The following is a 19,859-nucleotide window of genomic DNA, read 5'->3' as shown; positions in this document are numbered from 1 at the left end:
CTAATCTTTGGGGGGAGTTGTTTCCAGAGGGCTGGGGCCGCCACAGAGAAGGCTCTTCCCCTGGGTCCCGCCAAGCGACATTCTTTAGTTGACGGGACCCGGAGAAGATCCACTCTGTGGGACCTAATCGGTCGCTGGGATTCGTGCAGCAGAAGGCAGTCTCAGAGATATCCTGGTCTGATGCCATGAAGGGCTTTATAGGTCATAACCAACACTTTGAATTGTGACCGGAAACTGATCGGCAACCAATGCAGACTGCGGAGTGTTGGTGTAACATGGGCATATTTGGGAAAGCCCATGATTGCTCTCGCAGCTGCATTCTGCATGATCTGAAGTTTCCGAACACTTTTCAAAGGTAGCCCCATGTAGAGAGCATTACAGTAGTCGAGCCTCGAGGTGATGAGGGCATGAGTGACTGTGAGCAGTCACTCCCGGTCCAAGTAGGGTCCCAACTGGTGTTCACAGGATGAACGGTTCACCCAGCTCCTGTGACGATGGAAGGACCATGGGTTGACTCTAAACAAGTGCTTAAAAGGGGAGTCTCCAAACTCAGTAAGCTTAAGAAACGTGGACTTCAATTCCCAGAATTCCCCAGCCAGCGTTGGAATTCTGGGAATTGAAGTCCACATGTCTTAAAGTTGCCGAGTTTGGAGAGACTCCTGGCTTAAAAGACATGAGAAACCATGGAGGCCACGATGGATTGTGGGTGTCCACGGGCGGCGTGGGCAAGCCTTCAAAGCAATCCGGGGTCTCTTCGCTTCCTTTCTGGTGATGCGCAAATGTTTAGGTTTATGTTGTTTATGTTTATTAGATTTGTATGCCGCCCCTCTCTGTAGACTCGGGGCGGCTCACAACACAATAAAAACAGTTTATAACAAATCTAATAATTTACAATTTAAGATATTTCAAAAACCCCATTATTAAACAGACATACACACAAACATACCAGACATCAATTGTATAGGCCCAGGGGAGATATCTCAGTTCCCCCATGCCTGACGACAAAGGTGGGTTTTAAGGAGTTTACGAAAGGTGAGGAGGGTGGGGGCAGTTCTAATCTCTGGGGGGAGCTGGTTCCAGAGAGTCGGGGCCGCCACAGAGAAGGCTCTTCCCCTGGGGCCCGCCAACTGACATTGTTTAGTTGACGGGACCTGGAGAAGGCCCACTCTGTGGGACCTAACCGGCCGCTGTGATTCGTGCGGCAGGAGGGGGCCTCGGAAATGTCATCCCAGAGACCTTCAAAGGGAAGCGAGCCCCTCCCAGGAGAGGGAAAAGAGGACGGCCACCCGCAGTTTTTAATTTCATCCCCGACAACAAAAACAAAAGGCAATTAGCCTAATTCAGTGTTGCTAAATTTCTATTTCCTCTTATATAAAAAAAAGCAGATTGACAAATAGCAATTCTGCAATCAGGTTAAGGGATAAAGGATTGTAAGATTTGGGGTGTGCAAAACGTGGAGGAAGGGAGCTCCAGTTTTGGGGTCACAAGAAGCAGCCCCTGGCTTTGGGGAGAAAGGACACAAGAATAGCCCAGGTCCTGGTCAGGGTGGACTCATGCCTCTCCTGAAATACTTGCAAATCAATGCATCACTCATACACTCACAATCTCATGAGGGGTGTGTGTCTCTTTTTCCCTTCCACAGTTATGGGCAGTGCAGTAAGTCACAATTTATCCAGCGCATAACTCTCTAAGCCAGAGATGAGCAACTATGGAGACTTGATGGGCACCAACTCCCAGAACTCTTGAACCAGCATGGAGTTGAAGTTCCACAGTTGCCATAGTTGCCATAGTTGTTCGCTTTTGATTAAGCCGTAAATCCTAGTTTGCAAGGTCACAGAGTGGGTGGCCCAATGAAACCGACAACATTATGGCCTAGCACAGTGGTTCTCAACTTGGGGGTCAGGGCCCCTTTGGGGGTCAAAAGACTGTTTCACAGAGGTCACCAAAGACCCTGGGGAAAGACAAATTTCCCATGGTGTTAGGAACTAAAGTTTGTATTCTGGCGCCTTAGAACATATTTTTACAATCTGACCAATCAGGCATTTATAGTGGGGGCCACTCTCTGACCTTCCTGCCAATCAGTTGAAAGCTCTGTTGGGAGAATTGGCACTAGACTTATGGCTGGGGGTCACCACAACATGAGGAACTGTATTAAGGGGTCATGGCATTAGAAAGGTTGAGAACCGCTGAGCCTTAGCAGGAAGTGAGGGACCTACTTTGGACTTTCATAAAAGGAAGGAGGTGGTGACCATCAGCTGCTCCCTGAATTGCAAGGCTTGGGAACAAAGGATCAGGCCCACCACGTGTTAACTTGAAACATAGAATATGTATGCCAGCGTAGACACAGGAATTTAGTCAACTCAAGTTCCACCTTAATTGCTAGCTTAGCAGAATTCAAGAGGGGTTGGACTTGGACCTTTGGTGGGAGCGTCCTGATTCTAAGCTGATGGCCTGCTTAACTCCACCTCTCAGCTCTGCCTGCTCTTCTGCACAAAGGATAGAAAGCTCATGGTCAAGTCCAAACTTGTGACCATCCCAAGTTCAGTGTCCAAGCTATGGCCATCCCTTTATCGGTGGAAAGGCACACAACCGTTGCCTTTTAAAACACTTGCACAAGGCTTCCATTACACCCATGGCTCAGGTGGGCCCCATGAAGGTGATGCTGGGGCTGCCACCTTTGACTCCCAAATGTCCTGGGGAGCAAAGAGGCTTTCAAAGAGACCCTCTTTAAATGAAACAATAGGGGTCATTGTGGAGCCCCTGCGGGGTTCATAAGACTTCAAAGCAGAAGGAGGTTGAATGGAAAAGCCCAGACTAACCAACTGATAATCGCCGGAGCTCAAGTTCTTAGAAAGCTGAGTTGTACACTGCACATTTGTCTTCCCCAAAGTCTGCTCAGTGGTTGTGTGCTTGACCGTGATTGTTGATCACAGTTGTGAGATAATGTGTGCACCGCATTGCACGGCCTTGAGAAGGTTTCTTCCGAGAGGGGGGGGCTTTCCCTCCCCTGACAACCCACATCCTGCCGAGTCCCACGTATAAACTCTGCAGATGAAAAAGAAGGCAGAACCGGACTCGTCCAAACAGGGGGCGGCTTTCCCAAGCAAATCAGAAGGAGTGACCACACAAAGTAAATACAGGACAAAGAGGCTTTGTGTGGGACATTGATTTCGCCTCTCCTGGACCACAACAGTCGAAACGTCTCCTCCAGGCCGGGGAAACAAAGCCAGGGCTAGCGGCCAATTTCTCAACAGCTAAGGATCGATTTCCGCCGACTGAAACCAAGAGGCCGGATTCCCATCACCCAGAGTCCATCTGAGAGGAAAAGCTTGGCCCAAAATCTCAACAATTGTGTTCACAGTTTCCTGCCTTGCTCCAAGAAAGTTATATACACCAAGAGCATCTGCACCAAAGACAAATCCCTTGTGTGTCCAATCACACTTGGCCAAGAAAAAATTCCTATTCTATTCTATTCTATTCTATTCCTGTTCTACATAATCCTTTATTGGCTGTTCTGTCGAGCTCTCTGGTAGACTCCTCCCAAAAATGCACAGATACAATTTCAGACACACACACGTTTGAAAATTCAAAACAATGTTCTTTATAATGAAAATTCACTTAAACCAAGCCCTCTTTTGGTATAGCAAAGAGCCCTCGTCTCCAAACAAACTGATAATTTGTACAAGTCCCTTATCAGTTCTGTGATACTTAGCTTGCAGCTGTGAGGCAATTCACAGTCCTTCTTCTTTCACAAAGTGAAACACACTTTGCTCTGGTTTAGTTTCAAAGCGGGGAAAAATCAGCACACAAAAGGTCAAAGTCAGTAAAGCAGTCATGAAACACAATGATCAGATAATCCTCCACAATGGCCAAACCCACAGGCTGCTCTTTATAGCAGCCTCACTAATGACCACAGCCCCACCCAACCACAGGTGGCCTCATTTTCTTTGATAATAATCTCTCAGTTGTTGTTGCCTATGCATCGCTCTCCGCATGCGTGGCTGTATCATGAACTCTTGTTCTGAATCCAAGGAGGAGCTAGATAATTGATCTCCTTCTGAGCTGTCTGCCCCACTCTCCTCCTCCCTGTCACTCATGTCTTCTTGGTCAGAGGAGCCTTCATCAGCAGATTCCACCAGGGGCAAAACAGGCCTGCAGCATGTGGATGTCTCCCCCACATCCCCAGTCCTTGGGGCAGGAGCTGGGCCAGAACTAACCACAACAATTGGCCAAGTGTAATTGGCCACACAAGGAATTTATATGCTCTGCTCTATTTTAATAGCAGCTAATCCTTCCCCCTACCCCCCCCAAGAATCTGGAATTGTTCAATTTTCACACATTTTCCAAGAAACATGTTTATTCCATTCCACTCCATTCTCTGTATTTTCTATTTTACTCTATGCTACTCTACTCTACTTGCTATTGCTTTTTTCTCTGGATAGTTCTCTGAGCCAGCGGGCCCCTTTCCTCTGTCCCTGCCCTGGTCCAATCAGCCACAGAGAGGGTCCCGGCCGGGCTGCCCTTCCAGCTCTTTGGGGTGGATCAGCCCTGGTCTCCCTTCGTCCGCTCTGCCTCTCTTGCCGCTGCATCTCTATGGTTTGGGGGGAACCAAGCAGGCAGCCACTGAGCGATCCCCTCTTGGCAAGATCTCGCGGGCAGGGAAAGGGATCATTTGCTTCCTTCGGCTTTGTGTTTATGTGCCTGGGTGGATGGGTGGATGGAGGTGCCCCCTCCCCTGAATTATAAAGCATTGCTTGCTTGGAACATGTGAGGGAAAAGCCAGATAAATATTTCAAGAACGCGGCATAGATACAGATAGATGCAAATAGGGGAGGTGTTTCATCTGAAGCAACCTTTCAGGGGGAGTCTTTTACCCCGCTCACATCAAAGACGGCTGCACAGATTTGCCGTCAAAATGTCTTCATTGAAGCTTCTCTCCTCTCTCTCTCTCTCTCTCTCTCTCTCCTACACGTAGGCCAAAACGCAGGTACGGAGGGCGAGGCCAGGTGCTGTGACTCCAGATGAGGGCAGCTGTGGGCAGCGAAACAGCAAACTCCGGATAAGACGGAGTGGCTGTGGGTTTTGCCTCCCAGGGACAATTCCATCTGTCCGTCCATCACCCTGGGGGGGAGTTATTGACCCCCTCAGAGAGGGTCCGCAACTTGGGCATCCTCCTCGATCCACAGCTCACATTAGAGAAACATCTTTCAGCTGTGGCGAGGGGGGTGTTTGCCCAGGTTCACCTGGTGCACCAGTTGCGACCCTATCTGGACCGGGAGTCACTGCTCACAGTCACTCATGCCCTCATCACCTCAAGGTTCGACTACTGTAATGCTCTCTACATGGGGCTACCTTTGAAAAGTGTTCGGAAACTTCAGATCGTGCAGAATGCAGCTGCGAGAGCTATCATGGGCTTTCCCAAATATGCCCATGTTACTCCAACACTCCGCAGTCTGCATTGGCTGCCGATCAGTTTCTGGTCACAATTCAAAGTGTTGGTTATGACCTATAAAGCCCTTCATGGCACCGGACCAGATTATCTCCAGGACCGCCTTCTGCCGCACGAATCCCAGCGACCGATTAGGTCCCACAGAGTTGGCCTTCTCCGGGTCCCGTCAACTAAACAATGCCATCTGGCAGGACCCAGGGGAAGAGCCTTCTCTGTGGCAGCCCCGACCCTCTGGAACCAGCTCCCCCCAGAGATTAGAACTGCCCCCACCCTCCTCACCTTTCGTAAACTCCTTAAAACCCACCTTTGCCATCAGGCATGGGGGAATTGAGACATCTCCCCTGGGCCTATACAGTTATGTATGGTATGCTTGTAGGTATGTTTGCTTTTAATAATGGGGTTTTTAGTGTTTTTTTTAAATTATTAGATTTGTTATATATTGTTTATTATTGCTGTGAGCCGCCCTGAGTCTATGGAGAGGGGCAGCATACAAATCTAATAAATAAATAAATAAAACAAATAAACACTGGCAGTTTTGCAGAGCGGGCAGGAGTGGGTCCAAAGCCCCAGAAGGTGGCTTGCGACGTTCAATGGGAACCTCCGTCGCTGCCTTTAGCTCAAAGAAACCAGGGAAGTGTAGCCTGGGTCTATTCCTTGTAGATTTTACCAGCTGCACTCTGGCTCTTTGGTTGAGATTGGCTGATTCAACAGCCCAGACGTTTAATCGTGGGTAATTGAATCTCACTGCATCCCCCGTCCCCCCTCTGCACCTCACGCAACGGATTCCACAAACTTGGCAACTTCAAACACGTTTGTGGACTTGGAGCAGATGTTGGAAGGTGGGCCAGGAGACGCCCCGAGATGCAGCTTTCAGGTGGGCAATTGAAGAAGGCGACCAAATGGCTCACCTGCACTCGTAAGTTGTGCTTCCAAGAAACCTTCAGGTAGGAAATTATTTAATCAGGTTGGAGGTGATTTGCTAGGAAGGCAACTGATTGCACAGCTGCGACCTAGCGAGGCCTCTCAGCAGCCCAAACCGAAGCCTCTTCAAGGCTCCACTGAGACCAGGAAGTCAACTCCAGCTCTGAAAGGCCTCCGAGGACCAGTTTGGCATCTCAGTCTGGCCTTAGCAACCAGCAACTTCAAACTGTCCACTCCAAGATTCCTGTTCAGCAGTTTCTCTCCAAATTCTCATAGGATTAGTTCCTATCCAAGAGTAGCCCCTGTTTTTCCACCTCATCTTCATCCTGCTTTAAAATATCTAATTGCACATTCAAAAATACCTTTGCAGGGATTCAAGCTTTACCATATGGTAGAGAACCGGCACTAACAAACTAGTAGCCAAGAAAAATGAAGCCAGATAGATGTATATTCAAATAATAATAATAGTAATAATAATAGTAATAATAATCTGTAAAGAAACAGATGAAACAATCAATCACATACTCAGCTGCTGCAAAAAGATCACACAGACTGACTACCAGCATAGACATGATGCTGTGGCACAGATGATCCACTGGAACTTGTGCCGGAACTACCATTTACCAGTGGCAAAGAACTGGTGGGATCATAAGCCCGAAAAAGTGGTCGAAAATGAGCAAGCAAAACTACTGTGGGACTTCCGACTTCAGACTGACCGAATTCTGAAGCGTAACACACCAGACATCCTGATTGTGGAGAAAGAGAAAGCATGGATCATCGACATCGCAATCCCAGGAGACAGCAGAATTGAGGAGAAGCAGCTAGAGAAATTAGTGAATAAGTCCGTGAAAGTTACTTGGCACGCTGGGCGCAGGGCCAAAGGATCTCAGCGGACATTTGAAAACCATCAGAATTGACAAAATCTCCACCTGTCAATTGCAAAAGGCCACTTTACTGGGATGGGCAAACATAATTCTCCGCTACATCACGCAGTCCTAGGTGCTTGGGAAGCGCCCGACTGGTGATGGAATACGAGATCCAGCATAGTGATCTTGTTTGCTGTGTTGTACTGACATAATAATAATAATAATAATAATAATAATAATAATAATAATAATAACAACAACAACAACAACAACAACAACAACAATAATAATAATAATAATAATAGTAATTTATTAGATTTGTATTCTCAATTAGTTGAGAACCAAAGAAAAACAATTTCTTATAATCTCCTTCTGGGTTTACCTCCCTCCTTTCTGTTTCTTTCTCCCCCTGAGCTGATTTTTAAACTCTAAATGGCTGTTCCGGGAGTCTTTGGCTCACGACCGCTTGTTTTCCTCACTGGCAGTTGGTGGTAGCAGTGTGGCCTGACCTTCCTCTTAACGTTGGGCTTTTTTGATCTATGATGTAAGGTGAAATCCAAGCCTTCTGCTAATCGTCAACATCTCTGACTTAACGGTCACTCCCCTGGTTAGGAAATGTCCAAAGGGATCCCAGCTACACCGGGAGAAGCAGAAAGTTAGACTGGCGTAAACGTTGCACACTAGAGATAGTATAATATTACCCGGCACGTAAGGTGTTGGGAACTCTGGGTATTGCAGTCTCCGACTGGCCTGAGCTATTTTTAGGTGTGTATCTTTGCTGGACAGAAAAGATTTAACAGCCCTCCTGGGACGGTACTCGGCGGGTTTTGAAACTAAGCCTTGCTATCACCTCTGACTTAGAAGATTAGTAACAATATTGAACAGTGAGTAGCAGCAATATTGATTTTCTTTGGTGTTCCGTCCACAGCTCCAGCCTCTCGCTATCGTTTCCTCCCCCAAGCTGCAGCAGCCAAGGAATTCTGCCCAATTCCGCCCCGTTGGAAGACCCGTCCTGGAACCCCTTCCTCTTCAGGAGACAAGAGGAAGCTTTGAGGAGGGGGCCAGACCTTCAAATGCCGGGCTGTTGGCTCAGGGCTCCCCAATTCTCCTCGTCCGCAAAGATAGCCCATCGGTCCAATAATGCCCGAGAGCCTGCCCTGGTCACATCTTTGCCCACTAAGAGAAGGTCACCCTTGATAGGTCTAGGTCAGTGATCTATGGCACGGGGGGCCACAGGTGCCACGTGGAGCCATATCTGCTGGCACGCGAGCCGTTGCCCTAACCCAGCTCCAATGTGCAGGTGTGTGTCGGACAGCCGATTTTTGACTCACCCGGAGGCTCTGGCAGGACATTTTTGGCTTCCAGAGAGCCTCCGGGGGGATGGAGAAGGCATTTTGCCCAGGAAGGGCAAAAAATGGACCTACTGGGCCCACCACAGTTTGGGAAATGGGCAGTTTCAGGCCTCCAGAGGGCTTTGGGGGGGGCATTTTCACCGGCCCCAGGTACTGAATTATGGGTGTGGACACTCATGCATGCGCAATATCACACACGCACACACTTTTGGCCCCCAAGGAAAAAAAAGGTTCACCATCACGGGTCCAGGTGGACTTCCACGGCAGACTTTGGGCCAAAAGAAAGGAGAGAGGAAGACTTGGGATAAAGAGCTCAGCTGACCCCTAAAAAGGAGGACAGACATCCTTACGAAGAGGCAAAACAGAGCTGAATAAATACATTAGGGAGAATGTAAAAGGAGGAGGAGGAGGAGGATAAACCGGCAACTCTGAAAGTCAGTGGTACCGCCAGCATTAGTATGCAAAAATGCCTGGAGGCACCCCCACCTTGGCTAGAGCTGCCTTCAGGTTAATCCACAATTGACGCAAGACACCAACTGGGCCGGAGAGAGAGAGAGAGAGGAGGAGGGGAGGAGGAGGAGGGGAGAGGAGGAAGAGGAGGAGGAGGAGGGGGAGGAGGAAGAGGAGGAGAGAAGGAGGAGGAGGAGGAGGACAGGAAGGAGGAAGAGGAGGAGGTGAGGAGGAGGAGGAGGACAGGAAGGAGGAAGAGGAGGAGAGGAGGAGGTGAGGAGGAGGAGGGGGGAGGAGGAAGAGGAGGAGGTGAGGAGGAGGAGGAGGAAGAAGAGGAGGACAGGAAGGAGGAAGAGGAGGAGGAAAAAGAAGAGAGGAAGAGGAGGAGGAGGGAAGCTTAGTGAAATCACCTGGCACCTGCCCCCCAATGCATGGACTTGCACTTCGGATAGTTGGGGGGGGCTGCAGGCTGGAGGCTACAAGCAGCAGAGGAGGGGGGGGCCTGATGTGGGGCTGACGAAGGCTTCCACCCGCTGGGCTACCGGGAGAGTTTTGCAGCCTCCAGACGAGAGAAGAGCAGAGCGTTGCAAGAGCACAGCTGCAATTGTATAATTCTTCACAGCTCCCTAAATAGCGTTTCTAAAGGCTGTGAGTTCCTGAGAAATCTCAAGATTCCCTGACACAGTTGTGCGTCTTCTCTTAAGTAACAAAGCTCGGCACTTTCATAAAGTGTGAGGTATATTTAAAGCAGGTTGGCAATGCAGCGGAAGGGGGGGGCACGGTGGCCTGGGCTCCTTGGCGGAGCAACCATCAGCCGGACCGGGACGGTGACTGGGGAAGGCCTGGAGGGACCCACAACCCTTTGCTGACGGCCTGTTGTGATGCAGGGAGGGCGCAACTGTTTCATGACAATGACACCCCCAACCTTCTGAGAGAAATGGCTTGACCGCTAAAGATCGCTGCGGGACCCTCCTCTCCCCACCCATTCAGCAGATCGAAGGATCTTCCTGGTTCCACTAGAACAGCGGTTCTCAATGGTGGTCCTAAGTGGTTCTCAATGGGTGGGTGGTGTTATGCCAGGCTCACCTTACGAGCCCCAGTGAAGTCAGGAATGTAAATTCAAACACACACACACACTGATGCAGAACAGTTTATCAAAGAAAAATACGGTGCACATGCACTTTTAACTGAGCAAACGAGCTGAAACACAGAGAACAGACTTTGCCTGCTGTGAGGATAAAACAAACCGAAGCAGATAGAAGCAGCTGTGAAAAACGCCCCAGCCAAAACCTCTTTTAGTCACTCCAGAAGTTTTTACTTAACTGTGAAATCTCCCCAAGAGTCTGTGAATAATCAGGAACAAAGTTCAAACATGACATCCTTATACGAACAGATAATCTCCCCCGCACACTCTCAGCGACACTGACAATTTATCAGCAGCCCTATTAGCCTAATTGCCCCAGCCACAGGTGTTCTCCCTTATCTTCTATAACACCTGTGCAGTTGTTCCCTTCTCATCATAAACCTGTGCCTGCGAGCATCTATTAATCCATCTTCCTCTGAGTCTGATGATGACGACTCACTATTGGGGTCATTAGCTAATGGGCTACCTGTCACTACCTCATCATCTGATCCTGCTTCACTCCCAGAGTCTTTCCTTGACAAAGAATCTTCACTGTCCGAAGCTGTTGGCAGTAAAACCGGTCTCTGAGAACTTGAGGATTCTCCCAAACCAACATCTACAGTCCTCGGAGCAGGAGCTGTCCCAGAGCCAACCACAACAGGTGGTGACCCCTTTGGGGGGTCAGATGACCCTTTTACAGGGGTCGCCTAAGACCATCAGAAAACACATATTTCCGATGGTCTGAGAAACTGAGACATCTCCAAGCGGGTCCATCCACATGCAAATAAGACTACTGGGGAATATATATATATATATATTAACTAATAATTAATAATAATTTAATAATAATTTATTAGATTTGTATGCCGCCCCTCTCCGAAGACTTGGGGCGGCTCACAACATAGCAATAATACAATGCATTAGAAATCTAATAATAAAATTTAAAAGTCAATTTAAAAACATTAATATAAAATAACCAGTGTCATAAAATCACCAACTACACAATCGTACACATTCAACCCAATTAATCATACAACAGAGGTCAGAAAACACAAATGAAGGGGGGGGAATCACCCATTGAAGACACTTAATTTTATATAATTGTCTTCAATGGGTGATTTTAACACTCTGATGACATTAGCAGAGAACTAACGAAAGCTTAGTTAATTTTAGTAACTTTTACTAAACTTTAAACGTTCTGGAGTTCGTAATGGCTTTTGCCTCTTCATTTATAATTACACCTGGAACTCGCATTTTTTGGACAATTTTTGATATATACCGCGCAGTACCAGGAATTTGGCTTCTGCACATGCTCAGAAGTCCCCAAGGTGTATATACCATATGGATTCATCACCATCTTGTTTTGGGCCTCTCTTTTTTTGCAGTTTTTTTTAAAAATTCAGCACTGCACACATGTGCACAAGCAAAGCACCTATGCGCAGCCACACAGGAGGAAGCAAACTGGCAACAAGGTAAGTTAGAACCCAACTCTGACTTTCCTAATAATTTTATTATTTTATGGTTGGGGGTCACCACAACATGAGGAGCTGTATGAAAGGCATTAGGGAAGTTGAGAGCCACGACACTAGAAAAGAAAGCCCAGGGGTCGGGGAGGGGGTTTCCAACAACTCTTGACTTTAAGGGGGCAAAATGTGGCCGGGACATTTGCATTTCCACCCTGGGGGGGGGGGGTATTTTTTTCTCTCCGTTCATGCTGGTCCAGTTCTACAGAGGAATCATTGAGTCTGTCATATGCACCTCTATAACTGTCTGGTTTGGTTCTGCAACCCAACAGGACCAACACAGACTTCAGAGGAGAATCAGAACTGCAGAAAAAACAATTGCTGCCAACCTGCCTTCCATTGAGGACCTGTAGACTGCACGGGTCAGAAAGAGGGCAGGGAAAATATCAACTGACCCCTCACATCCTGGACACAAATTGTTTCAACTCCTACCCTCAAAACGTCACTACAGAGCACTGCACACCAAGACCACTAGACACAAGAGGAGTTTTTTTCTGAACGCCATCACTCTGCTAAACAAATAATTCCCTCAACACTGTCAGACTTTCTACTAAATCTGCACTTCTATTCTACTAGTTTTTCTCATCATTCCTATCACCCATTTCCTCCCATGTCGACTGTATGACTGTAACTTGTTGCGTATATCCTAAGATTTTTATTAATATTGCTTCTTCATTGCTTATTTGACCCCTATGACAATCATTAAGTGTTGTACCACATGATTCTTGACAAATGTATATTTTATTTTATGTGCACTGAGAGCCTATGCACCAAGACAAATTCCTTGTGTGTCCAATGACACTTGGCCAATTAAAAAAAATTCTATTCTATTCTATTCTATTTCTTCTCCAAATTCTGCAAATGTTTAGAAACCGCTGCCCCCCCCCCCACCGTCTGGCTCCAGATGTTTTCCTCTGCCCTAGGCCCAGGCCAAATCTCCCGTGGTTCACTTGGGGGGCTCCATAGACTGGGCTCCGCAGAATCCACCTTGACCGCAAAACATTATCCAGACCCAATGGTTCTTTTCCGCAACTCCCGGTGGACAAGACGGTGGGGAAACTGTGGACTCAGCACAAATGAAAGGACATTTTTAAAAAAAAGAAAGCTGGGGAGGTAAACAAGAGGCCTGGAGGTAGCAGGAAGGCCGTGGAGGTCTCCCCTCCGCTCTGGGTTTTTGTTGGAGACCCCCCCTTTCCTGCTTCTGCCTTTGCCCCCCAACCCCCCCTCCCTCTTTGTCTCTCCTCCACTGCTGTCCGCCCAGCCCTCCCCCAGCCCTCCCGTCTCCTCCCCAGCCCAACTAATGAGCCATAAATAACTCAATGAAGGTGTCAACCCAGAGGCTCATTTATCAGCCCTTGTCAGGAGGGCCCCTTCTTTGGAGGAGAAAGCACGGACTCGTGCAACATGTCCAAGATTTATTCCTCGAGCGGAGCCCCCGCCCCCCCACCCCCTTTGCCGCCTTACCCAAAATTTATCTTGCGGAGGAAGCCGTGCAGGTGTGCAGCTTTTGACAAATAAGCCACGGAGCCTGGTATTCATCACCGGCGGGCCTTTGTGGGACCAGAAATAAATATATTCTTTGCAAGAAAGTGCTGGTGATTCAGTGGGCGAGGGAGTGCGAGGGAGGGAGGGAGGGAGGGCGGTGGGAAGACAAGGCCATTATTTCAGCCTCCTTTGTCTGGGAAGCAACTTTGCCCGTCCAAGTCTCCATTACTCACAGCACGGTTAAGCCCCCCACCCCAGGGAATGGGGTCACTCGGATTCCTCCAGACCTTTCTTCTAGACCCTCTTCTTCCCCAAGTTCCCTATTTACTGGACTGTCTCCTGCCCCAAACCTCCCAGAGACCAATAAGAACATACAGGGTTGGCCTCCTCCAGGTCCCGTTGACTAAGCAATGCAGGTTGGCGGGACTGCGGGGCAGGGCCTTCTCTGTGGCTGCCCTGGCTCTATGGAACCAAATCCCCCCCCCGGTTCTCCATCATGTTCCCACCCTACTGGCCTTCGTTAAGGCCACGAAGACCAGGCTTTGTCGGCAGGCCTGGGAGGGGGCCATGAACTACCATGGCCAAAACATAGGAATGGTTAGGATGCAATGATTAGTAAGTATTAGTGTGATTGGTTGATTTATGGGTTTTAATTAGGGGTTTTACAGTTTTTTAGATTTTAAATTCGACTTCTTTTTATTGTTTTGTATTTACATTGTTGTTGTAAGCCGCCCTGAGTCCTTTGGGATTGGGAGGCATAAACGTTGAATTAAATTAAATGGAATGAATGAATGAATGAATGAATGAGTTGGAGCCCTCTAGGAAGACGGGCGTTTCTGTCGGGGAGAGGCAGTCCCTCTCAGAAGGAGGGGTCAAGTGGGGAATCAGTCCAGAATGGTGATGGTGAACCTATGGCACGTGTGCCAGAGGTGGCACATGGAACCCTATTTGAGGGCACGTGAGGCATTGCCCTATGTCGGCCGTAGTGCAACCCATGACAGCTCATTCTGCCGCTGCATTCTGGACTATTTGCAGTCTCCAAACCCTCTTCAAGGGTAGCCCCATGTAGAGCGCATTGCAATAATCAAGACGGGAGGTGAGGAGGCGCTGAGCGACTGTGCGTAGAGCCCCCTGGTCAAGTGGTGAACCAGGCAAATCTGAGCCAAGGTTCCCCTGGCCACAGCTGACAAATGGTGGTCAAGGCTCAGCTGTGGATCCAGGAGGAGACCCAAGTTGTGAACCCAAGTTGCGGGGTCAGTGTTTCCTCCCCCCAGAACAATGGATGGAGAGATCGAATAGTCCTTAGGAGGAAATGCCCACAGCCTCTCGTCTGGGATGAGCTTGAGCCTGTTGTCCAGGATTGGTCCAAACGTCCTCCATCCTTCCACCCCACCTACTCATAGTTATTCCAAGCAGCGCAGAGAACACGAGACGCCCATTGGGAGCAAGCGAACGCAGGTACCAAAATAAGCTCCAGCTTCCTCGCTACCTGCTTCTTTCAAAAGAGGCCTCGGTCACCTTCCCTCTCACACGAAGGGCGCGAGCTGCCTCCTGCACTGACAACTGAAGGGGCCTCACTAAAGCAGCCACTCGGCTCCGTAGCTGAGCGGGGATGACTCTTCCCGCAGCACACCAGGCAAGGATGCTCGGACGCCCACGTTTGGTCAACAGAGACAGGGATCGGTTGGGAAAGAGATCAGATCTCATTCTTCGTGCTTGGGTGTCTGCCTGCGATCTACCCCGATGGAGCGCAGAGTCTTCTTACAAAAACAACACTGCTCAATTGTTTTGTTGCAAAAAGAAAAGAATTGCAATCCACTTGCAATATAGTGAGAGCGCAGGAATGCACCCTGTTCCGATCTTTAGGCGCAGCTCCAGCCTGTGCGCACATCACTTTGGGGGAGAGCTGCCCATAGAGTAGCAGATGCTTGGAATAAACTTCCAGCAGGCGTGGTTGGTCAATCCACAGTCACTGAATTGAAACCTGCCTGGGATAAACCTAGATCCATCCTAAGATAAAATGCAGGAAATAGTATAAGGGCAGACTAGATGGACCAGGAGGTCTTTTTCTGTTGTCAATCTTATGTGTTTCTATGTTTCTATGAATGAGGAAGGAAGGGGAAGAAGGAAGAGGAAGGAAGGAAGGAAAGAAAGAAAGAGAAGGAAGGAAGAGGGAGGGAGGAAGGAAGGAAGGAAGAATCCACAGTAACTGAATGTAAACCTGCCTGGGATAAACATAGATCCATCCTAAGATAAAATACAAGAAATAGTATAAGGGCAGACTAGGTGGACCAGGAGGTCTTTTTCTGCCGTCAATCTATGTTTTTATGTTTCTAACTTAAAATAAGCCTCCTAGAAGAAACCCAATTTGGTTACTGTAACTTGAGCACATGACGGGAAGCAAAGTCTTATTATCAAAATAAACCAAACATGGTTGTTTTTTCTTTATACACACAAAAACACGGAACCATTTAGAGGCAGGCAAAGCTGAGCCGCTGTCAACATTTAATACAAACACATTTTCCTGCTTCCCAAAGAAGAAATTCAGAGGAATTTTCCCTCCCAATAAACGGAGGAAAGGCCTCCAAAACATATCAGCCCAGTTTTATTGAACTTCAGATCTGAGAAACGACTATAAGGTGGATGGGGAACCTAAGATGAATCTAAGACCTGGAACCTAAGATAGTGTCACTCTTTGGGAGCAAAGACAGGTTGGGGCTAGCTCATCTCAAGTCGAATGTCCAAAAGGTCTTCTTAGGTGATGAGAACCAAAGTTGGACCTTTTGGGTTGATTCGGTTCTTCTCTCTTAAAGCCAATCCTAGTCCTTCATGGAGCCTTATAAGAGCCTCAGGGACACAGTGCTTAGAGTGAGTACGACAAGCTACTTCTACTGCTCAACGGCTGCCAGCAGTTTGGCAGATCAAGTCCCACCAGGCTCCAGGTTGACTCAGCCTTCCATTCTTCCAAAGTGGGTCAAATGAGGGCCCAGATTGTTGGGGGCAATAGGCTTACCCTCTGTAAATTGCTTAGAGAGGGCTGAAGAGCACTGTGAAGTGGTATATAAGTCTAAATGCTATTGCTATTAGTCCTCCGAGAGGGGTGGCATACAAATCTAATAAACCAACTAACTGAACTAGCCCCCAACAGTGGAATCAACCCCTGTACTTCCTAAATTCTTCAGGTGGAGGAGGACAGACCGACCTTCTTGGTTCCTCTTCCAGAACTCCCACCACCAACCCTCCCAGTTCCCTCTTACAACTCCTCATGGCAACAGCCAGTCTTCGAACACCAAGATGGGAAGGAGAGATATTCGCCTTCTCCCACCTCTTTGATTTACGGTGTTTAAATTGTTCTCGCCTTACAACTTCAATTCTGACTGGCAACCCTTAAGGTTTTGACACTGAATTATATATTTGTTCTTGGGCGCTGCACACACTCCGCAAGCCGATCCAACCTCGGCGACTTGTGCGCAAAGCCCGACGCTGACCCCTGGCTCCCTTCCGTTGCCTCCGCTTTGCCTTCTGTGAATTCAAACGGATCGCCTGACTTTCAACACAGCGGGGAACGAAAGCATTTCCTTGTAAAACAAAGCAAGGGCTTGTTCGGAGGGGGATGTGATAATCAATCCAGTTGCCACTGAGCGAGTAAGTGTTCATTTACCATGATGTGACCTGCAGCCATAATATATTATGTCTTTTGCCAGCAGGAACTCAGCCAGCCGCACTACGTGGGGACTTTGTCGGCAATCACTCACCACCATCCTCCCCAACCTTTTCTTCACCACCCATTAATGTGAATTATAACAGGGAGAGAGGAGGGGAGGTTTTTCTCTGGAGGAAAGTCCATTGCCAGAACCCATCCCGTGGATTGGGGAGGGCTGTGACCCTGTCAGGTGGGGATGGTGCAACCTGGCAATTGTTGGACCCCCCCCCCCCCCCCGAAAAGATCCAGCCACAGGTGGGCTAATTCAAGAACAGTTTTTCCCCCAAACGCCGTCACTCTGCTAAACAAATAATTCCCTCAACACTGTCAAACTCTTTACTAAGTCTGCACTACTATTACTGGTATTTTCTCATCATTCCTATCATCTATCTTCTCCCACTTATGACTGTCACTTGTTGCTTCTATCCTGAAGATTTTTATTATTGTTTCCTCGTTGCTTATTTGACCCCTATGACCATCATTAAGTGTTGGACCTCCTGATTCTTGGCAAATGTCTCTTTTCTTTTATGTCCACTGAGAGCATCTGCACCAAGACAAATTCCTTGTGTGTCCAATCACACTTGGCCAATAAAGAATTCTATTCTATTCTATTCTATTCTATTCTATAACTCAGTCCACATTGATTGCCATTTGCCATCATTGGCATCCTCAACTCTTAAAACTGTATGGACCTTCTTAAGATCACTTCACTAGCCCCGATTGGTGAGGATCACCCCATCTCCACAACTGGCTGCACTTATGGGGAGTTAAAAGCTCTCCTTGGAGAAGCTGGGCAGCTGTGGTAGGTGGGACCTAGAACCTCCAAGGTTCCTCAAGAGCAGAATGTCCTACAGAGAAGTTGCCCGAAGGTGGCTCTTTAGACTTCTCCTTGGCTTTATGACTTTATGGTTCTGTTTATTGCAAAATGCCTTGAAAGCATGGAAGTAGGCAGTCTATAAATCTATACGGTCCTATAAATAAATGCTGGAAAGGCCACGGGTTCCTTGATTTCTGGCTGAGCAGAAGAGCAGCTCTGCTGTCCCTGGAGGTGCTGCAGCTTAGCTGGAAAGCATTCTGAGACCTTCTTCTGAGAACAATCCATTAGAGCAGGAGATAAGATGTTGTGCCCCCCCCTTCTCTCTCTCTCTCTCTCTCTCACACACACACACACACCATCCATTCATCCATCCCTTGCAGATAAGAGAGTTAGAAACATAGAAGATTGAGGGCAGAAAAAAGACCTCCTGGTCCATCTATTCTGCCCTTATCCTATTTCCTGTATTTTATCTTAGGATGGATCTGTGTTTATCCCAGGCAGGTTTACATTTAGTGACTGTGGATTGACCAAGCACGTCTGCTGGAAGTTTGTTCCAAGCATCTACGACTCTTTCAGTAAAATAATATTTTCTCACGTTGCTTCTGATCTTTCCCCCAACTGACCTCAGATTGTGACCCCTGTTCTCACTGTACTTCTTGGCTGTCCCCCTTTCAACTGCCCCCTGCTTTCTTCTCCAGGATGCAAAACTGCCAGCAGGTCTTCCAGCCCAGCTGATTTTTCCCCACCCTTATATTTTATTTATTTGTTTGTTTTTTCCTTCTGGACTCGGGTGAGCTGGGAGGAAAAACCTCCCCCTGCCCTACCTCGCTGGGGCTGCTCTATTAATATCCGGGAGCAGCTTGACCCCTCTGCAATGGGTCCTCGGGGTGCCACACCACTTGCTCAAAGCTATTACCCGAGTACGGCAAGACGAAGCCAAGGCCCTTATTTTTAGATTGATGCCACCTCTGCATCTGACCACAGAAGTGCAGCCCTTACTGACAAAACAGAAGCCCAGGTTTTTCACAGCAACCATCAGCCTCCTTTTCTGCTGCAGACCAGCCTTCCCTGCCCTGGCTGAGGAGGATGGGATTGGTGGTCCCAAGCTGACATAGTTTGTATTCCTAAGTCCCAAAGGAAATTGGGACCGCCTCCGACCTCTTACCTCATTGCGGCCAGTAAGGACAGAGTTGGCCTTCTCCAGGTCCCATCTGCCAAGCAATGTCAGTTGGCGGGATGTCGGGGAAGAGCCTTCTCTGTGGTGGCTCTGACCCAATGGAATCAACTGCCCACAGAGATCCTCCCTACCAGTCTTCCGGAAATCCATTAGGACCTGGCTTTTCTTTAGGATATTATTTTATTGTTATTATACTACTGGTTTTATTATGTATTTTGATTATATCTTACATTATATCTTGTATTTATCCCATTTGTTAGCCACTCTGAGTCTGCTTTGGAATGAGCGACATGTAAATACAATAAATAAATAAAATAAATAAATACATTCCTTTCCTGGACTTCAAGTCAATCAATCAATCAGAATAAAGCTGGGAGGGGCCTTGGAGGTCTTCTAGTCCAACCTCCTGCTTAGGCACGAAACCCTACACCACTTCAGACAAATGGTGATCCAATATATTCTTTAAAACCTCCAGTGTTGGAACACTTACAACTTCTTGTGGCAAGCTGTTCCATGGGTTAATTGTCCTCACTGTTAGGAAGTTTCTCCTTAGTTCAAGGCTGCTTCACTGATTCCATCCATTTTGTTTCTCCTTTTTTACCTTCTGGTGCTTTGGAAAATAAGTTGTTTGTGGCAGCCCCTCAAATACTGAAATCATGTCTCAGGTCCTTCCTGGTCCTTCTTTTCTCCAGAGTGGCCGAACTCCAATCCTGCAACCGTCTTACTTTCCGCCCAGCCCTTGGAGGTCAAAAGGCTCCCTCGGAGCACAGGGATTTGTCGTCTTGTGTGAGCACAGTGAAAGGGAAACCGAAAACAGCTTTGCGAGGACCACCGCTCGAGCCACAGGCAGCCCCCTTATGGGAGAGGTTTTACAGCTCAGACCGAAGCAGCAAGGAGCGTGGATGAAAGTGCCCTTGGATGGCAATTTCATACTCCAGACAAGAGCGGGGGGAGAGAGAATGTGCAGCCTCTCTCAAAAGAAAACGGTTTCCG

Source organism: Erythrolamprus reginae, chromosome 10 (genome assembly GCF_031021105.1).
Source record: "Erythrolamprus reginae isolate rEryReg1 chromosome 10, rEryReg1.hap1, whole genome shotgun sequence".
Classification (NCBI taxonomy): domain Eukaryota; kingdom Metazoa; phylum Chordata; class Lepidosauria; order Squamata; family Dipsadidae; genus Erythrolamprus; species Erythrolamprus reginae.
This window is presented reverse-complemented; position numbering follows the sequence as displayed.